The following is a 17,550-nucleotide window of genomic DNA, read 5'->3' as shown; positions in this document are numbered from 1 at the left end:
TTAGATGGGAGAAGACTTCAGTAACATTTACGTATGCCACATTTACACAGCTTTATTGAGTCAGCCTGGGAAATGGTTGATTCTTAACACCAGTGCATTTACAAAGTGACCGAGCGCCTGAATCAGACAGGGAATGATGCTGAGCCAGTTACATTCAGACTGAATGGTGAGGAGGTCAGCCCATGTACCCATGTGCGTTTGTGTTCCTATTCTTACCATGTCACCACGGGTCTTTAAAATGTTTAACATAGTGGGAGCAATAACTTCTTCACCTCCAGGGCCCACACTTACCAATAAAGTGTGTGGACACACACCAAATGACTTTGTTCATGACCTCATCCAGTCACTCACACAAACGGACTTTCACTCTAAATTGAATTTGTCCTTTTTGCTCGTGTTTTTCACGTCTTGAACTTCATGAACCAGGGGTAGCACTGACTTCACTTTTCTCTTCAATAATGGTATTCGTCGCGACACACACTTCTCAGCAAAAAAAATAAAGTAATGCAATAAATGGTACAAAGGTCAAAGAAAGTAGATTAAGAATCCTAAAACTACCAGAAAACCTTTTTCCGGTTTCTGTGATTAACAACGGGGGATTTCCTGTAATCTATTTGCAAATGAAAAACAAGTTCATTTGCAAGGAGGGGGTGGGGGGGTAAAACCATGAGTGAAGTCATAACACTAACCTACTGATACAGAAATTAAAGTAGAAGAGACATGATAGTATTTTAACTGACTGATTTCTGTACAACAAATGAATGTAACAAGTTTAACAAAGTTGACAATATTGGTTGCGGTTATTATTCTTACCAATGAAAATGTTCAATAAGTTAAATGCATAGATTTTCACATTGATCAAACGACATATCGTACACTGTTGCCCATAAAGTTGGAATAATTGTTCAATACCCCCAATTTTGTTAAAGCCTGAATCCACAGTTTGCAAAGGTTCATTGTGGTTTAAGTTTCACTGTGATAGAAGAAAATCCCCAATAATTTACAGTATAAAATACTTCATAAAGTGTAAGAATGTGGTAAATAGATCTTACAATCTCACTTCAATTATGGCCAGAAGCAGCACTAACCAGAGCACTAAGTGTCTATGTCAGGCAGTCACCGGGAGTTGGAGTCCATGCTATTTCAGTCTGGGGTTGCAGCAGACTCTCCTGCCTTCCCCTGCAGTGCACAGTTTTCTGGTCAGTAGCTGTGTCCAAGGGAATTCTTTAGGGCTTTGGTTATGTGTTATTCTCTGAGGCTTCTGCCCTCTGTTATGCTTGCTAGGCCCAGGCATATCAGACTTCAGTCTGCATTCCTGAAATACTGTATATGAATCTCCAAGACCAGCAATATTGTGGGATGGATTTGGGGATGAGCAAAAAGTCATAGACAGGGTGACATTTAGCATTTTTTGATCTGTCAGTGTGCTTGTTTTTCTATTGGTATGAAGAACGGTCAAAGCATCATGAGACAGAGAAGCATTATGTTTTTGAATGATTTGTTTAGGAATGTTTTGGTCCTGCACTCTAAATGACTTCTTTTTCTTTTGCATAGCTTAAGTTCTTTGACAGCACCTTGCCTGAGGTTTTGCTAAGCAATTGTTTTTCATATCGTGACTTAAAGAGGGATTAAAAACAGAAGAAATGCTTGAGCTTGAACAACAACACATCAAGAGTCACTAATAGTACATTTTAACACAGCATTTCATTCTGACTTTTTACTTTGTGGCATCCCTTTTTGTGAAGCAGTTGCCACTTTTGTCTTACAGCAAGAGGATTCTAGTTTCGGACCTGAGCCCCTTCTGAGTGGAGCTCGAATGTTCTCCTGGGTTCTCCTAAGTTTCCTCTGGGTGCCCCAGCTTCCTCTCACAGCCCAGACAGTTAGGTTAATTTGCGGCTCTAAAAAATTGCCCCGTAGGTGTGAATGGGAGTGTGAAATAGTGTCCGTCTCTATGCGTCAGCACTGCAATTGGCTGGCTTCCTGTCCAGGGTGTACCCTGGATGGATATTTGTTTTGCACTTTCTGGTGATTAACTCAGCATATTCCTTTTTCTCATGGATAATCTTGAGTTATATTTCCTGCTGTCAGTAAATATTATGTCATCACATAACTCTCTTTGTAGGCCTCCTGATAACAGCGTGATAAATATTCATCAAAGTACTTCCCAAGCTATTGCCAGCATGTACAACTGATTCATTTGCCAGGAAAATATGATGCATACCTTCTCCTTTTATAGCAACTCTCGTGCTTGGCATTTTTGCAGAGGGGGAGTTTTTAGGCCATTGTTGCATAATGGACATTTTGTCAAGAGTTTTCATTGATTGCAGCGCAGAAAATCTCTCGTGTCTCTCACTTTAGACACTTGGAATTCATCTTAAGCCATCTGTGTAAAAACCTGCTAAACATTAGTTTCATCTTTGTCAACTCTCCAGACATTTGTATACATTTTTCTGGAAATAGCTTTTGGAAAAGACGTTTCTGAATTTATGCTCATGGAAAAGGCTGCAATGCACTTGGATACAAGTGAGTGAATAACACACACTGTTTTGCCTGTTTGCCTTATAGCTTTTCATGCAGTACATGCTCGTCAAGTGACTCTCCCCGCTCCTCCCTCCTGTCTGCTCCTTCCATCCGCTCCATCTCCCCATCCCAGCTGCATGTGGTCAGGAGGTTGGACAGTGGGTAAGGACACGGCTAGGCGGTCCTGCTGGCCTGGCGGTGCTTGGTGGTGGGGAAAGTGGGTGGATTAGGCCCTCCTTCCAGAAGGCCAGAAGCTCTGAACACAGAGCTAACCGCTCCAACTGCACAGTATAAATAGTACAAACTTGGGTTTGAGAGAGCCCACATCTTCACTTTCCAACTGTCAAGCACATAGGAGAGGCAGGAGCACGAAGGACAGAAAGCAACAGAGAGTATGTGAATAATGAAAACACAAGTAATGTTATTGAGAAGTGGAATATCCTTGTGAACTTTTGTAATTGGGAGCACAGGAATGCAGAGAAAATAAATGGATATGAAATGAGAGAAAGGGTTGAAAGAGCATTAGATGAATATTTGCAGCTGGAATGACAAACATAGTCGCTAAAAGAACTGTAATGTTGGAAATATTGGCAGAATTTCTACAATAAATCCACTTTCTCCACTTTTTCCGAGCGATGACCAGCCAGAGCCAGCAACCTTCTGTCCAAATCCACTTCCCAACACAAGCCAAGTCCAGGTGATGGTTCAGCACACATCCAGCGTTATGTAAGAATTGCGGGAATGCATTCTGTTTAACTGTAACGAGCTGAGTGGGAATTTGACGTGAGAGCCCCTGTAGGTCTGCCGAATTCCTGCTGCAGTGGAGGATTCTAGCGTCCAAATGCCTTTCCTCCGCAATGCGGTAGAGTTACAATGAAATACCTTGCAGTGCTGAACTCTACTGCCTTTGAAGTTCTATTCAGGACTGTGCAGTGGGCTACTGTTGTTGCATGCCTTTCCTCACACAATAAGCTGTGTTATGTCACTGTTACCCCTGGCCAACCCCGTGATGTGTCACACCAGAGGAGGCCAATCCATGCTCACATCGAGTCAGCCAAAAGATCCCTGCTTTTGAATATGTGAGAGTCCGATTGGATGCATGGCAAAAACCACAAAGTGCTCTTCAATGCTTTTACAATGCAGACAATGTGTTTTAATAAAAACATTATTGCTATGCACTGTTGACCACTTGGTTACATAATTCTATAAATGCAAACTGTGCGACTCCAGCAGACATATCTGTGGCACAAATAGGAATGGGGCAGTTCATTGAGGATATTTCCAGAGCAACCATGGGTTTGTTTATTGATTGGTAGCAATGTGTCACTTTCAGTTAGGCCATAGTGAAGAGACAACTGTGTGTGTGTGTGTGTGTGTGTGTGTGTGTGTGTGTGTGTGTGTGACGATGCTGCTTAATTTCGTTTCGTTTTTTTCCCACTGCCCACGGGACAATGCAAATTCCAATTCTTCTCGAGCTGTTGTTGAAAAAATCAATAGTTCTGCCAACATCAGTGTCCATGTAATAGCTTTGCAATGATATTGCTTTTAAGCTCTCACACACACAAGCACATGCACACACACACGGTCTGTGCATTAACCAAGCAGATAATAGCTCCACTGCTCCCCAGCCAAGCCAGAAAGAAAGATGAATGCAGAGATACTTCGGTGACAGCCAGGAAATGAAAGGGAACGAACCACACAAGGCAGAAATAGAACAGAGAGGCATCTTATTGATTCTCAGAATTTGTACTACAGTCATCACAATGCGTGTAGGGAAGAGAGAAGAGATGACTTTGCATTCCTCCAGGGTGAAAGCTAATGTAGAAGTTCTGTTTGAGACGTAACTGAGCTGCACTTTCTCCTTCTTTCACCCTCCATCAGAGAGGTCAACGGCAAGCGCACAGAGTGGATGAGAAAGAGATATACAGGGTTCACAAAAAGTTAGGGATATTCGACTTTCAGGTGAAATTTATGGAAATGTAAAAAGTGAATGCTACAGTGATATTATATCATGAAAGTAGGACATTTAAGTATCAGCATGCAATGGTAGTTTTATTCATCTTAAACAATTTATTGAAAGAAAATCTAACAACAGTGGAGGTTAAACGAGGGTAAACGTAAAATTGGGATGTGGCCAAAGGACGTCCACTCCTCTCCTTTCTGTGACTCTTCCAGTCTCTGTATCACTGTTCCAACCTCCTGATGACACTCTGTGACCCTCTAAGCTCAGTGAACACCTCCGTCTGAGGACTTCCTGTTTGAAGCCTCCAGTGTTGAGGTGCTGCTGATCAATAGTTAGGTGTCGTCTTGGTCTCATGATGTCAGAATGTGAACAGCATGATGACAGCATCATGGAGGACTGTTAAAATACTAATTCTGACTGAAGCAGGAAATGTATTGGTGGTGGTTCATCCTGAAATTTCACCTGAAAGCCGAATATCCCTAACTTTTTGTGAGTAGTGTATATGTAAGTGTGTGTGTGTCTGTGCCTGTGTGTCAAAGGAGAGTGGACAAAAACCAGCAGAGCATGCAGTTTGATGGACAATAGAGGGCCTCTGTGTTGTGTTGGACAGCACAACCAGGTCAGCTGTTCACAGTGAGTCAGATGAGGAGAAACAGGAAGCTCGCAGCGAATGAAGATGACAGTGGTTTCGTGTTATTCCATGTTTTAAATTGTAACCACACATCTCTCCTGTATGATCATGGTAACGTTATGCAGACAGATGCCGTTATTGCAGCTACATGTTTTTATGTATTTGCATGGTTGGGCCATTCTGCTTGTTATGCACGTTTGAGACATTTAAGCACAAATTGGTACAATACAGCATATGACTGCATTCATTTTTGGCGGATTGTGTGAAGGAACTTATCTCACATGCAGCTTTTGCATTTGTCATTGCAGCAAAACATTTCATCCTAAAAGTGTGTGTGTGTGTGTGTGTGTGTGTGTGTGTGTGTGTGTGTGTGTGTGTGTGCGTGTGTGTGTGTTGGCAGGGAAAATAGAGTACATGCCAGTCAGCCATGCCAAGCCATGTGAAATATATGTGTTAACTAGTGTCTCTGCTGTTTCGCCATGCTGATGGTACATGTGCTCTTTTGCTTTATTGACCCACAAGCCATCTGTTCGGTTGGACATAAGGAGCGTGTCGAACTATAACGGTGTGAAGCTATACGCCCGCCCAGCACAAATCAGCCCCATGCTCGTAATATGCTCGACGCTGCCCGAAAAGAAAGGCTCTTGATTAAAAGGTCAGATAAGAAATCAAACACTTGATGGTGGCTTACTGAGTGTGTGCACGTGTATCCTCATGTGCACTTGTATGGCACCTGGAGTGTGAGTTCAAGCATAAGAAGAATCAAAAAGTTGATCTCTATGTGAATCTACACAACAAGCTTACTACATTTTCTAATCCTTGATTGATTTAAAGAAATGAATCTCGTCTCTCTTACAAGGAATGCCTGCTCCAACTCTAACAGTTGTTCATATTCAACGAATGTCCATCTACCTTGTATTTATGTGCATTTTCAAGCTGTGATTTTGCACATTAAAAAGATGATGGAAACGCCAGAAATTAGTCCATAAAGTCGAAACTACCCGTGCTGGGCTGTGGTGGAAAATAATGTGTTGATAAAAGCAAAACGCAACAGACGTATAAATCACGAAGCACATGAAACATGTGACATACACGTCCAGATGAAAACATCGGTAGTGATGATTTTTCCTGCATTTTACCACCACTTCTGTGGGCCACCGATAAGTCGTGCTCCAGCGCCGCCACAGCTGCTGAGCTCCTCAAAACTGTAACTATCTGTTGCTGGAGCTGCGTGGGGACTGCAAGGTGGTCAGGTTATGTTTTCTTCTACAAGTTTCTGATGCTGGTAGAGATTATTGATAATGTAGATAACATGAGGGAAGATAAAAAAGGCTCAGTTTTCTTCTCTTTTTCGCTGTCTTGCATATCCACAGTAAACCTTCTCTCTGCCCAGTGAATGAAGCAGCAGCGGCACAGAGGAGTCTCATATTCAGTAATGAAACGAGGCTGACCTTCCCCGCCGTCACCCTGTACCATCAAGTAAATGAAAGACTGTAAACACAGCGGCTGAGGGGAATGTGATGAAAGCATGCTGACGTATGATAGACCCATTAGTGTTGTGGCGCTGACATCAACAGGAGAAATCCACTGCTGAGCTGTAAATCAAACCTGGGCTGTGGCTATCTTCTATGGGACTGCATTAACCCCGTGTGTCCAGCTTTAGGGACCTAGTGGTGGCCCCACGAGTTGAGGCGGAGGTGAACTACTAGATCAGGAGCCCTTTTGACCTGAGGCCCTGAGTATTGAGGTCAGTATTCAAGAATGCTTCAATATCCAAGAAGTAAGAGTTACGCACTTACTGCACATCAGGTCTTGTCCTTGTTCCTTTTGATGTGTTTTAGTACCATGGGGACTACATTGCGATTCAAAACTCAAATGGATATTTTATAAGCTGTTTTTTGTAGACTCAAAATATTTAAATGTGACTGGTTTTAGGCAGACCAAATAGTAAAATGATAGAAAATAAAGGCTCAAAACTTGAGAGGGGACTTTAAATCCTGGCTCCGGCTCCGGCCAAAACACATTGATGTTTTTAATAGTTTAAGATGTCACCAGTAAAATACAGGCTTGTATAACATTTTGTCTGGAGTGACTTGGATTCATTCTTTTGTGTTTCAAAGCAAAACAAGCTGTTGCTGGTTTTAATTGTGGCTGCTAATCATTCAGAAATGACAAAATAAAAAGTTGTGAGCAGCTTTTACAGTTGCTGGCCAGCACACCGTGACATGTGGCATTTTAACACATTCCATCCTTGAATCTAAAGTGATCTACTCCACATGTGTATCCTTGTGCTCTTATTGTTTTGGTTAAATCCTGAGGTCAAACTTCTAAAGCAAACTGACATGAACATAACCAGGAATAAATATGCTCAGTCAGGAATATCCAGATTTGGATGCAAATTTGTCCACTGGAATTCCTGCAGACACGTCCTTCACAGACACAGCCTTTGATTTTCCATCATCACTCACACAGCTGAATGGACACACTTACCGGAGTAATTGTCGCCACTCGCATTGAAATTTTCAGTCATTTATTCAGCTGGCTTGTTACTCAGGCAATTTGAGCTAAGTGCCCCCACAGTCAAGGGCATCCCTGGAGGTAGACACGACAAGCAATCCTGAATCTTAAGACCCACCATTATACAGTTGCCTGCTTTTGTGCGAATGGAAACACTCCATGAAGGTACCATAAAGCCTGTGAGCCACAGCAACAGCATGTATTTTTACTTCCACATAAATACTATGTACAGAAATGCACACACTCTTAAATTATGGTCAAGGTTAAATAAGCATCGTTTGTTGGTAACTGAGCACGCCAGCTCTTATGAATTATGACTTATTTCATTGAATTCTCTCATTAGATTTGTTGGTCCAGTTCATATATACAGTACATACTAAATATGTGTGCTTCAAGTTTTCTTTTAAATAAAACTTGAGAGCTTCAACTAATGGCTTATAACAGCTGGAAGCCCGACCTGAATATTTTCAGCCTGCTTTACTTGCCATTACTTTGTGATGTGCAGTTCTGAAAGAGGTCCCACTCTTGAAGGGCAGCGAATTAGCACTGTACTTTAATCAAGCTGGGTAACTGATGAGTTACTTAAAAAGAATGCAGTGGCCAAAATGAAAGCAGCAAAGAGAAAAGGCCTGACTTTGAGTCCTTAGTATTGGTTAAAGTCCAAATACACATCATTAAACAACTTTGTGACTGATCTTCATGTGTAAAAATGGTGGAGTTGCCCTTTAAGGTTTTACTGATACAGAATGGGATGCATATAATGTATCTATGACTTCTATTCTGGCTGGTCTTTATCCACTTTTGAGGCTCATAAAAAGATATTTTGATATTTTAGAGCTAATTTAGCTCATGCATTGATCATGTGAGCTTGTCTGCAAGTTTCACTGCTCACACAAGCATGTGTGTGTGTGTGTGTGTGTGTGTGTGTATGTGCATACTAAACGGACATGTGTGAATTCACTTAGCGCCATTTCTGCTCTGCCAGACACCCCTGAGATCCCAAGGTGTCGACTGGACCTTTTCAACGTTGCAGCCTTGTGGAATCAAGACTGTCTACAAACAAGCTGGCTCCAGTCTGACGGACAGGCAGAGAATCCTCCTGTAACTCCATCTGTTAGTCTCGGCTCTCTGCGTCAGACCTGAGCACGGGCATAAAGGCTGTATGCTTTCAGGTTATCTCAATGGTTTGAGGTGAACTTGATTTGTCTGCCTGGACACTCCAGCAGCCTTTCCCGTGCAAGGTCCCGAAGTCCAGCCGCCCTCCTGTCTTCCACACTTTTAAAGAATTCCAAATGCACTCGAGCAGCGACTTTGCCTCGGACTGTTGCCCACTAGTCTCTCTGAGGTCAGTATAAAAGCTGGAGTAACTAACTCCAGTTGGACAGATATTCCCACTCACTGGGATCACTGGAAAAACAATTTGTGGTGGCGTCACTAAACTGTTCACTGTGACTTGGTGGGTTAATTATATAATATTATATGTCATATATTTGTGTTCCAAACAATAGAATGGTTTAGATAAGTCTGAGCTGACTCCTGGCACCATATAAAGTAAAACTTGTGCCATGATGTGTGTGTGTGTGTGTCTGTGTGTGTGTGTGTGTGTGTGTGTGTGTGTGTCGCCAGGTCTAATTCACTGACTGAGTTTTGGGGGTCAGGCTGAAAGGCTCAGGTTAAAGTTACTGACGGGGCGTCATTATCTGACATGAATCTAACTCCCCTATGATATACTATCCACTCTGGATTATAGATTTGACCTCCCCTTGGTTTTGCCAAATTAATCTGACATTAATCGAGCCTGGTTTTCTCCCTGGGGGCTGAATCACTGGCTTCCACTGGATAATGTCATCCTGGCCGCCCAGCTCCTGGACAGTTCTTTCTCCTGCTGACGCTTTAGTCAAAGTGAAGATACATACTGACCGTCGGACAAACTTGACACAGACTCCACATTTACCGTCACATGGTGGAGAATATAACGTCTTTCTAAATGTTAAACAGGTCCATGAGTGAATGTAAAGGTACGTCAGCAACCCTAAGCACCTCACTGTCTAAAAAATGCCCCTAGGAAACAGTTTTGTATCTCAGTAACAGCATGACGGTATTTAAGGAATCCCAAACAATGCAGGTAGCAGCTTTGCTTCTACTTTCATTTTGACACCTTAGAGCCAAATTATTTGCAGCACCGGAGTAAGCTGTCATATTAACATCTACTGCTTTGGTATGGCACTTCTATAATTTGGGGCAACCCCCAAAAGACTGATTTTTAAAACAGAAGGGTCAAAACGGAGGCAGCAGCGGTAGAGATATCCTGGCTGTCAGTCCCTATGGGTCAAGCTCCAGAAAACCCTGAATACTACGATCTTACCTTTTCCAAACTTTAAACCTATTCTGCGAAAAGATCGCTTCTGCCAACTAATGTTGTTGTTTCTTGCTGTCGAGGCAAATGAAGTCATCCTCTTCATACGCCGACGGAAAGCATGACTCCGGCCGTGCCTTGGTGACCTGCGGCGTATTCTTTCATGACCATAACAGGTTTTCCTGACAGCTTTTTATGAGCAGCACCAGTGAGCTGTTGGGTCTCCAGCAGTGTGTCGAGTGGTCTTGCATTTCATGGGCAACAATTAATGTATTGTGAAGAGTTCAGTCGAGGCCACCAAACTCACCTCTCCGACACTCCGTCTTGTTTACTGGCCTTTAGCGAACCAGTTTCTTACTCAGGAATTATCTCACACGCTTTACCCAAAACATCACAGTTGGGGGGTTGTTTCACTCTCAAACACATGAAATTAGTGTTGATGTCGGCGTTTGAGCCCAGGTCAAAGTGTTTGCCCAGAATTTGCAATTAATGAAGGATTACAGGCTGCGAGGAGATCAAAACATAGCCAGTCATACTGTTTCTTCATAGTTCAGAGGATTAAATGCTTAGCAGCTGGGGCGGCAAGACGTTTACTTCATTTTTGGGAAACTTTATTTCACTGGCAAACAGGAAATGTGTAGTACGTTTGAACTGTTCACTCACTTCAGCGGGTTTACAGCCACACTAAAGTATACCTTATGCTTGTGTGTCATTCTTTATGACTGTATTAGATGTGTGTAAATCCTTTCACATGCAGGTTATCTACTTTATTATTCTTCTTTCCAATAACCAATTGCAGAGCCACAGCTGTTTTTCCTACTGGGAGCATTTAACTGCACTGCAGTAACATGTTATTGGCTGCTTGGTTATTTATTGGTACCGATGAACATGATAATATTCATTATTGATCAAATCAAATGGGCTTGAAACATTTGAGTCAGGTACCATCCTCTCACACACACACACACAGGGAGGGAGAGGCAGGCAGACAGACAGACAGGCAGACAGGCAGAGAGGCAGGCAGACAGGCAGACAGACAGAGTGCGGTGGCTTTAAGAGGGGAGGCGTGGTGCTGCTGTTTTGACCGACTTGTCAGTCCCTTCACTCCCCACTATCACTCAGCTGAATGAACAGCCTCGCACAGCCAGCACGGGGCATCGGCTCTCTGTTTATTCCCACTGAATTTGGTCATATTTGCCTGCTGACAGCGTCCAGGGATTATTATCACCGAGCTGCGATTGTTTCTCCGCAACGAAGCTGGAAGGTAAGTTCACAGTTTCGGCGGAGATCAGCCTGAAGTGAGCGGTACCCGGTGATGGTGCTCAGCCCCGGCTCTCCCTCCAGTCATCGGCCGGGAGGCTGCTCAGTGAGGCCGGCAGTAGGTGCGGGAGCCGGGCGCGATGAAGGGAGCTGCGCTGGGTGATTTAGCATTTTCAGATCAGACTGAGGTACCACTCCTACTGGGTGCTGGGGGGTGAAAATGTGCTCTGCCCGGCTGCTGTTTTTCCTGCTCATCATGTCAGTTGAGATCCAGCACCCGGTTTAACGCCAGCATTAAAGGGGAAAAAGATGAATGGATGAACATCACCTGATTTCCCATCAGATGTAACACGTTATTGACCGCCATTAGATGCACATCGGCCCATTTAAAAGCAGTTGTGCGCATGACAGCATGCCTCCACCTAGTATGTCCGTCACACCCGACGATGGAGACACTCTGGGTTATTAATCACCTAATGATGGACCTGGCTTCAGCCCTCTCATGGCGCGCAGTGCGTTTGACCTCGATATGAGGCGGCTGTGCGCACACCGGGCTGCACGGACACACGCTCTCTCCTGCGTCCGTCCACAGAGGGCGCTGCGCCCCCTCAAGCAGGGCCTGCCCCCCCTCCCCACCCCCCCACAGTCACACTGCAAAACTGTCTGTTCACAACAAGGCATCATGTGTAGTGATGAGTCTTTACATCTTGTTCAAATCAAGTGACAGATTGTTGTATCTGAGGGAGCCTCTCTTTTTCCTCTTCATTCTTCATTTTGTCTCGTTTTCTCCAAAAAAAAATGTCATCATGTTGACACAAAGCAGTGAGAATCTGAAGTAGGATGAAGGGAATTATATCACCACTTTGGAAGGTATTTTCCTGTCATGATCACACTGAATATCAGAATGAATGACTTGCCGTGATTGATTCTTCTTGCAGTGGGCAAAAGTTTACAAAAAAATTTTTCTGTTGAGCTACATTTGGCTGCAGCAACTTCTCAGGTTGTGTTTTCCACCCAGACAACAGCACGTCAAAATATTTCTTCTTCCTGTAATAGAAAACGGGCGTCCCTTCTTAACTCCGGTGTCTACATTTCAGGACTGAATGTGGACAGTGCTGGTTGGTGAAGGCTGAGATTCTACAGTCTTCAGATTCAGATTCTTGTCATCCGGAAAAAAAACCAACCCAAAAAACATTATTTTGCATTTGTAATCAGGAAAATGCTTGCACACTTGGCGGCATCCGTACCTCTTTAAGCCAACGCTGCTGGTCAGTTGATAGGATGTGAAGGCATCAAGAGCTATTTAATCTAACCGAACATCTGGCAGTGATGCAGCGTCGGGTCCTCTTGGTCAGCCGTTGAGGGCTTACAAGCGCAGCACCATGCTAAGCACAAAATCACCCCCTGCTCCTCACCCGCACAGCTTTGCTTAAGGAGTACTTAGTATCTGCTGCATTCCTGCCGCTGGATCAACACTGTGCTTGCATGGGAGCGTCAAGTAAGCCACAGTGATCCTTAACTGTTTGGCCGCAGCTCAGAGACAGAAGAAAAGAGAGTAAAAAATAGAAATGATGAACATGGGTGAAAGGATTGGAATGTATTATGACATAGAAATGACATTTTAATCATGCTAACCCATGGGGAGTAAGTGGCTTGCGAGATTTGTCCATGTAAGGCTGCTGAAGGAATTCTGAACAATGTGTAATGCACATACTTTACAGGCATCAATAAGCTGCCCACTGGACCCCACAGACTTGTGTTAATGGACGTCAGCGCTGGATGGATTTATTGAAAAGTCCTGCGCTATAGCCGGCCGTACATTTCTAAGCAGAGCTGCAATCCGCTGAGCTTTTAATACGCTTTTAAGCTATTTCACAGGTTTACCATCAAGCATGTAGAATCATGCATATGAAACAGGAATATTTGTCTGTTTACTCTCAAGTCGGTCTGGAGCAGCTGTTCTAGCAATTTGGCTGGCGTATTTTTAGGTCCACTGTTTTGATTATAGCGCATATCCTAGTCCAGCTACCTGTGTGTTTTTCAGAAAGGAGGGAGGGAAGAAAAATAGGTCCGACGTCCAAGATTAACAAGGGCACTGAGCTGAAGTGTTCTGCTTCTGGCTGTGGCCCCTGCTGAACTGAACGGAGGGTATAGAACTTCTGGTGGAGTGTGTCTGTTTGTGCGGTGGAAGGATGACTGGAAGCCTCGCTCAGCTCAGGGTGGCTGTGTGTGTTAGCAGGTATCACGGCGACCACACATGGCTGTGGTGTGTGTGTGTGTGTGTGTGTGTGTGTGTGTGTGTGTGTGTGTGTGTGTGTGTCCAGCCCGAGCCTCTCTGCCTTCTCTGGAAGGGTGGTCAGCAAGGGAAAGACAGAGCCGTTGTTCCCAGCTAGCCGCTGAGGCAGAGGTTTACTCACGTCCAACCAGGGCCAGATGTTTTAGTTGGAGTGTGCTCCCGCCAGTCGGGGCTGTGAGGTGAGAATATGGTGTGGCATGGGCAGAAGCTGAGGCAGCCTTCATTCAGAACATCTGCAGCCAGTTCATTGATTGTGTTTTATGATTTCTCAGAGGCATTCTAGATTTCGATGTACATTGTATTTAGTCCAAATGTGACTTATGGATACTGATTATCACATCATCTGCAGCGCACCGACACCCCCACGTACAGCACTTGCACCCTTGCAGTTCATCAACAAGCATTCCAAGGCTATGACTCTGTCCCAGTCTCGCCAGTTTGCCAGCAGCAGGCCCCTTCTTTTCCTCCTTCGCCCTGAACTCATCACTTGCACACTGAGCGGCCTTGTGCCAGTCTCTGCTCCAGCCCACTCCTCTCTTTGTGCAGCGGCTAGACAGGCAGCATGCCGGCTTACTGTAACTGCAGAGTTCCTGGCACAGAGTGAAGGAGCCTGGGAGTAATTAACTGGTTAAATGTGCACTCCCCCGCCTTCTTCGCATCCAGGTCCTCAGTCACAAGTGCTTATGACCCCACAAACTTCATCCCTGCTATTACCAGCACCTTCATTTATGAAAACGTGGGGGGAAAAAAGTGAAACTGGTCTGATTCACAGATTTGTTTTTGCAGCAGGGGGGCAACCCTATCTCTATGCACTTACACAGCCAACATATGCAATGCAAAATCTCTGAAGAAAAGGGTTTGAATAGACTTCTTTTTGAACAGTGCAGGTTTTGCTAGCTGTCAGACTCTGACATCTAAAATGAGGGACAAATTGTATATGTGCCTGGAAACCCCCTAAAAACTTTGCGATGATGGTTATGGACAGGTCTAATGCCTGCACACGAATTCTCACAAGAACTTGGATCATAAACCCGATTTATATAACTTATATTGGTTTTTGGAAGATTAGGCAAAGCATGGAAAGATTTACATTTTGGACACTGGACACAAATCTTAAAATCGAACCTCATGTTCCCTTTTAGCCTCATTCTGTCTGGGAAATTCTTAAAGAATATGGATCATCCTAATCTTTTTTTTTTATTAGGGATGCCAGATGACATGCAGATTTGGACACATTTATTTTAGGTTAAAGTATCTCTTAAATTTATATATTTTTAATTTTGTTGAAGAGTGAACAGATGACTACAGATTCTTCAACTTTTATTAGTTGCTGAAGTAACAGCCTGATCTCAGTGATCTAAAGTTTGCAGGACTTCCTGATGGGTGGCTGCAACAGGCTCTGGTTTGTCTGGTTTCTCCCATCAAGTAGTGAGGCTGTGACGAACCTGAGTTGGAGAGAAACGTCAACATGGCAGGACTGTCCCAGTATGCCATCATCGGAATTGTCATCAGAAAAGCACTGGGGTGACCCAACTGTGAAGTGGTGCAATGATGTGATCCTAATTTACACTTGCTGGCTCCTCGCCTCAATAAAATACTTGTTTTTGTGGTGTGTGTGTGCAGATATGCTAGAATTGTGTGGCAAAACCAACGTCCGTGGTCCATGTGTCATACCTCTTCATTGGAGGGGGAAACCACTTGTCCAATGGGACCTATTAAACAAAACAGAGCAGGACACTTTGCATTCTTCCGCCACCCCTCCCTCTCCTTTTTCCTCCTCCCCTATGTCCCAATAGTCTAATTTCCTGTCAGTCTCATCACACACACCCACTCTCTCCAAGTGTAGAAAAAAAAAAAGTTGCACAATAATGTGGTTAATTAAAATATCATAAACCCCAGGTATTTTATTATAGGACACCTCCAGTTCTGTTTTCATAGCTCTGCACAATGTGTCATTGTTAGCCAGGCTTTTGTGCTCTCGCACCACTCAAGTGTTTTTGGAAACAGTAGCTTGCTGCCTTGACTACCTGATTAGACTTGCATGTTTCCACTACTGGTCTAAATTAAAGGCAATTTCAGTCTCGGTTTCACCATGCATTGCTCTGGTTCTGCAGGAGGGAGCTTGTGGCCACAGTAAAGGTGGAATTTTGCACTAAGTGTGCATTATGGCCGGATGATTGGTTCTTCAATCATATCAGAGCTAAACACACAGGGAGCAGGTGCTCATGTAAGATTGCCTCTTTAATGTCTTGAGGAATTATTTCTCCGTCACTGGGAATGATTTAGCACTGGGGGTAATGGAGGTTGAGAATATCCTAATATGTCTTCACTTCCTGACAGCTCCCTGCCCCCCTACCTCTCCCTCGTCATTACCAACCTCGGTCCCCTTTCCCCTCTACCCTCCTTCATCCCCCAGACAACTAACTGAATGCAATGGTTGTTTCGGTCCCCTGTCTCCATGTAGTCACAGCCAATTAGCTCCCGTCAAAATACGCTGCTGGACGGAGGGTTGAGACTCAGGCATCCAAACCCCTTGCTCCTGCCCCTTCGCTTGGCTAATATTACCCTCAGCTACCGGGAAAGGGCCAGATAGGTTTTGTCAGTAGATTGAAGGGAAAGAAGGGAGGGGGGGGTCCACTCGGGACCTGTGCGCGTGCTACCTAACTGAGCACAAAGCAGCTCTTTCACTTGGGATCTGGAGCACATATGGAATCGTTTATCAAACCTCTAGTGCGTCATTCTCTTGTATTCTCTCGACTGCAGGTTTCCCCTCACCTCCAAATCTTCAAATCACTTTGCCTCTTGCCCTTGAAATTGGCTTGAAACGGCAATGCTGTCCCTGAAGATGTTCCGCCATCAGCCGAACTTAAATCCACCGTCACTTTACCTCCTTGAGACCTGCTCACTTAAAGTACCATTATTACTTCTTTCGGTTTCTTTTCTGATCTTGTGGTCTGTTTACACCATCCAGTGGACATAACCTAACACTTTGGCTTTTGGACCACAAATGACCACTTGCATTCACTCACGTAAGGTAGACCGTTGCATAGTGATGCCTGTTTTCACTTTGGTCCAGTTGATATTGCAATTACTTCACAGACACTTTCACCACGGGACATTTGGCAGTAATTGCAGTCTTCACTTTGAACAATTTCAGTTAAGGTTGTGTGACCTTATTTCAAGGTCTGCATTTAGTAGGGGTTGCTTGCCTTTCCTTGAATGAATTAATCTCCATGCAAAAGTATAGGAACACTATTTTAATCGTAAAACAATGCCAGCGTGACATCATCTCTGAGGATTGGCTCTAAAGTGCACAGCTGGGTGTAGATAACGGAGCAGCTTGGATGTTTATTTTTTTCTCTTCTGCATTCCAGCTTCTTATTTATAATGGCTATGATATCCAGCTCGGGGGTTACTTCTATAAAAGGAAGTTTGAAGACGTTTGCCGTTCCACTCTAAAGGAGGCTTCCTTGCCACATTTGCTCAAAATGTAACCTTTAGATTTCCAGGAGAAGGACATCAATCACACGGCAAAAGAATAGTAAGTTTGACTTGGGTCAAAGACACTTGACTGCAAACACAAAGTCAGCTCCCTCAGCCGTATTTTGCTTTTGTATCATCCAGGTGTATCCCCAAAGAATTTAAGGCCCTTACATGTCAAGTTTTTGCTTTTTCTCCTTTTGGAATAGCCAAAACCGCAATAAAGACTCGTGAAAAGAAGCTTTGTGAGTATAATAGATATAGCTCTCAAGTATTAAAAGCCAAATCTTCCACACTCCACATGTAGTTGAAATATAGTGAAAGGTGACCTTTGACATGTGACCTGGTCCAACTGCCCGGCTGGCCCTCTAGGAAATGGATGGTGTTTACAAAGAGCTTGTCATGATGTGCTTTAGATTTAATTATCTTGACATGCCGGGTGCGGTAGCTAATGTCATTCAAAATCTATATGGAGTCACGCGGCTTTGTTTTGCTGAACAACAGAGATCAGCCAGTTTCTCTGTAAG

At 43.9% G+C, this 17,550-nt stretch overlaps 1 protein-coding gene across 2 annotated transcripts in view; it reads left to right on the top strand.

Moving 5' to 3' along the window:
- Nucleotides 1-11,124: 11,124 nt before the first annotated feature.
- Nucleotides 11,125-17,550, top strand: part of daam2 (dishevelled associated activator of morphogenesis 2) — a 91,795-nt gene continuing 85,369 nt past the window's right edge. For both annotated transcript variants that reach the window (XM_070842201.1, XM_070842200.1), the window contains exon 1: nucleotides 11,125-11,251. The gene's annotated coding sequence lies outside the window, so the exon portion shown is untranslated. The remainder of the gene's footprint in view (nucleotides 11,252-17,550) is intronic.

The sequence above is a fragment of the Pempheris klunzingeri genome, chromosome 13 (assembly GCF_042242105.1).
Source record: "Pempheris klunzingeri isolate RE-2024b chromosome 13, fPemKlu1.hap1, whole genome shotgun sequence".
Taxonomy (NCBI): domain Eukaryota; kingdom Metazoa; phylum Chordata; class Actinopteri; order Acropomatiformes; family Pempheridae; genus Pempheris; species Pempheris klunzingeri.
Note: the sequence above shows the minus strand (reverse complement) of the source record. Positions and strands in the feature narration are given on the sequence as shown.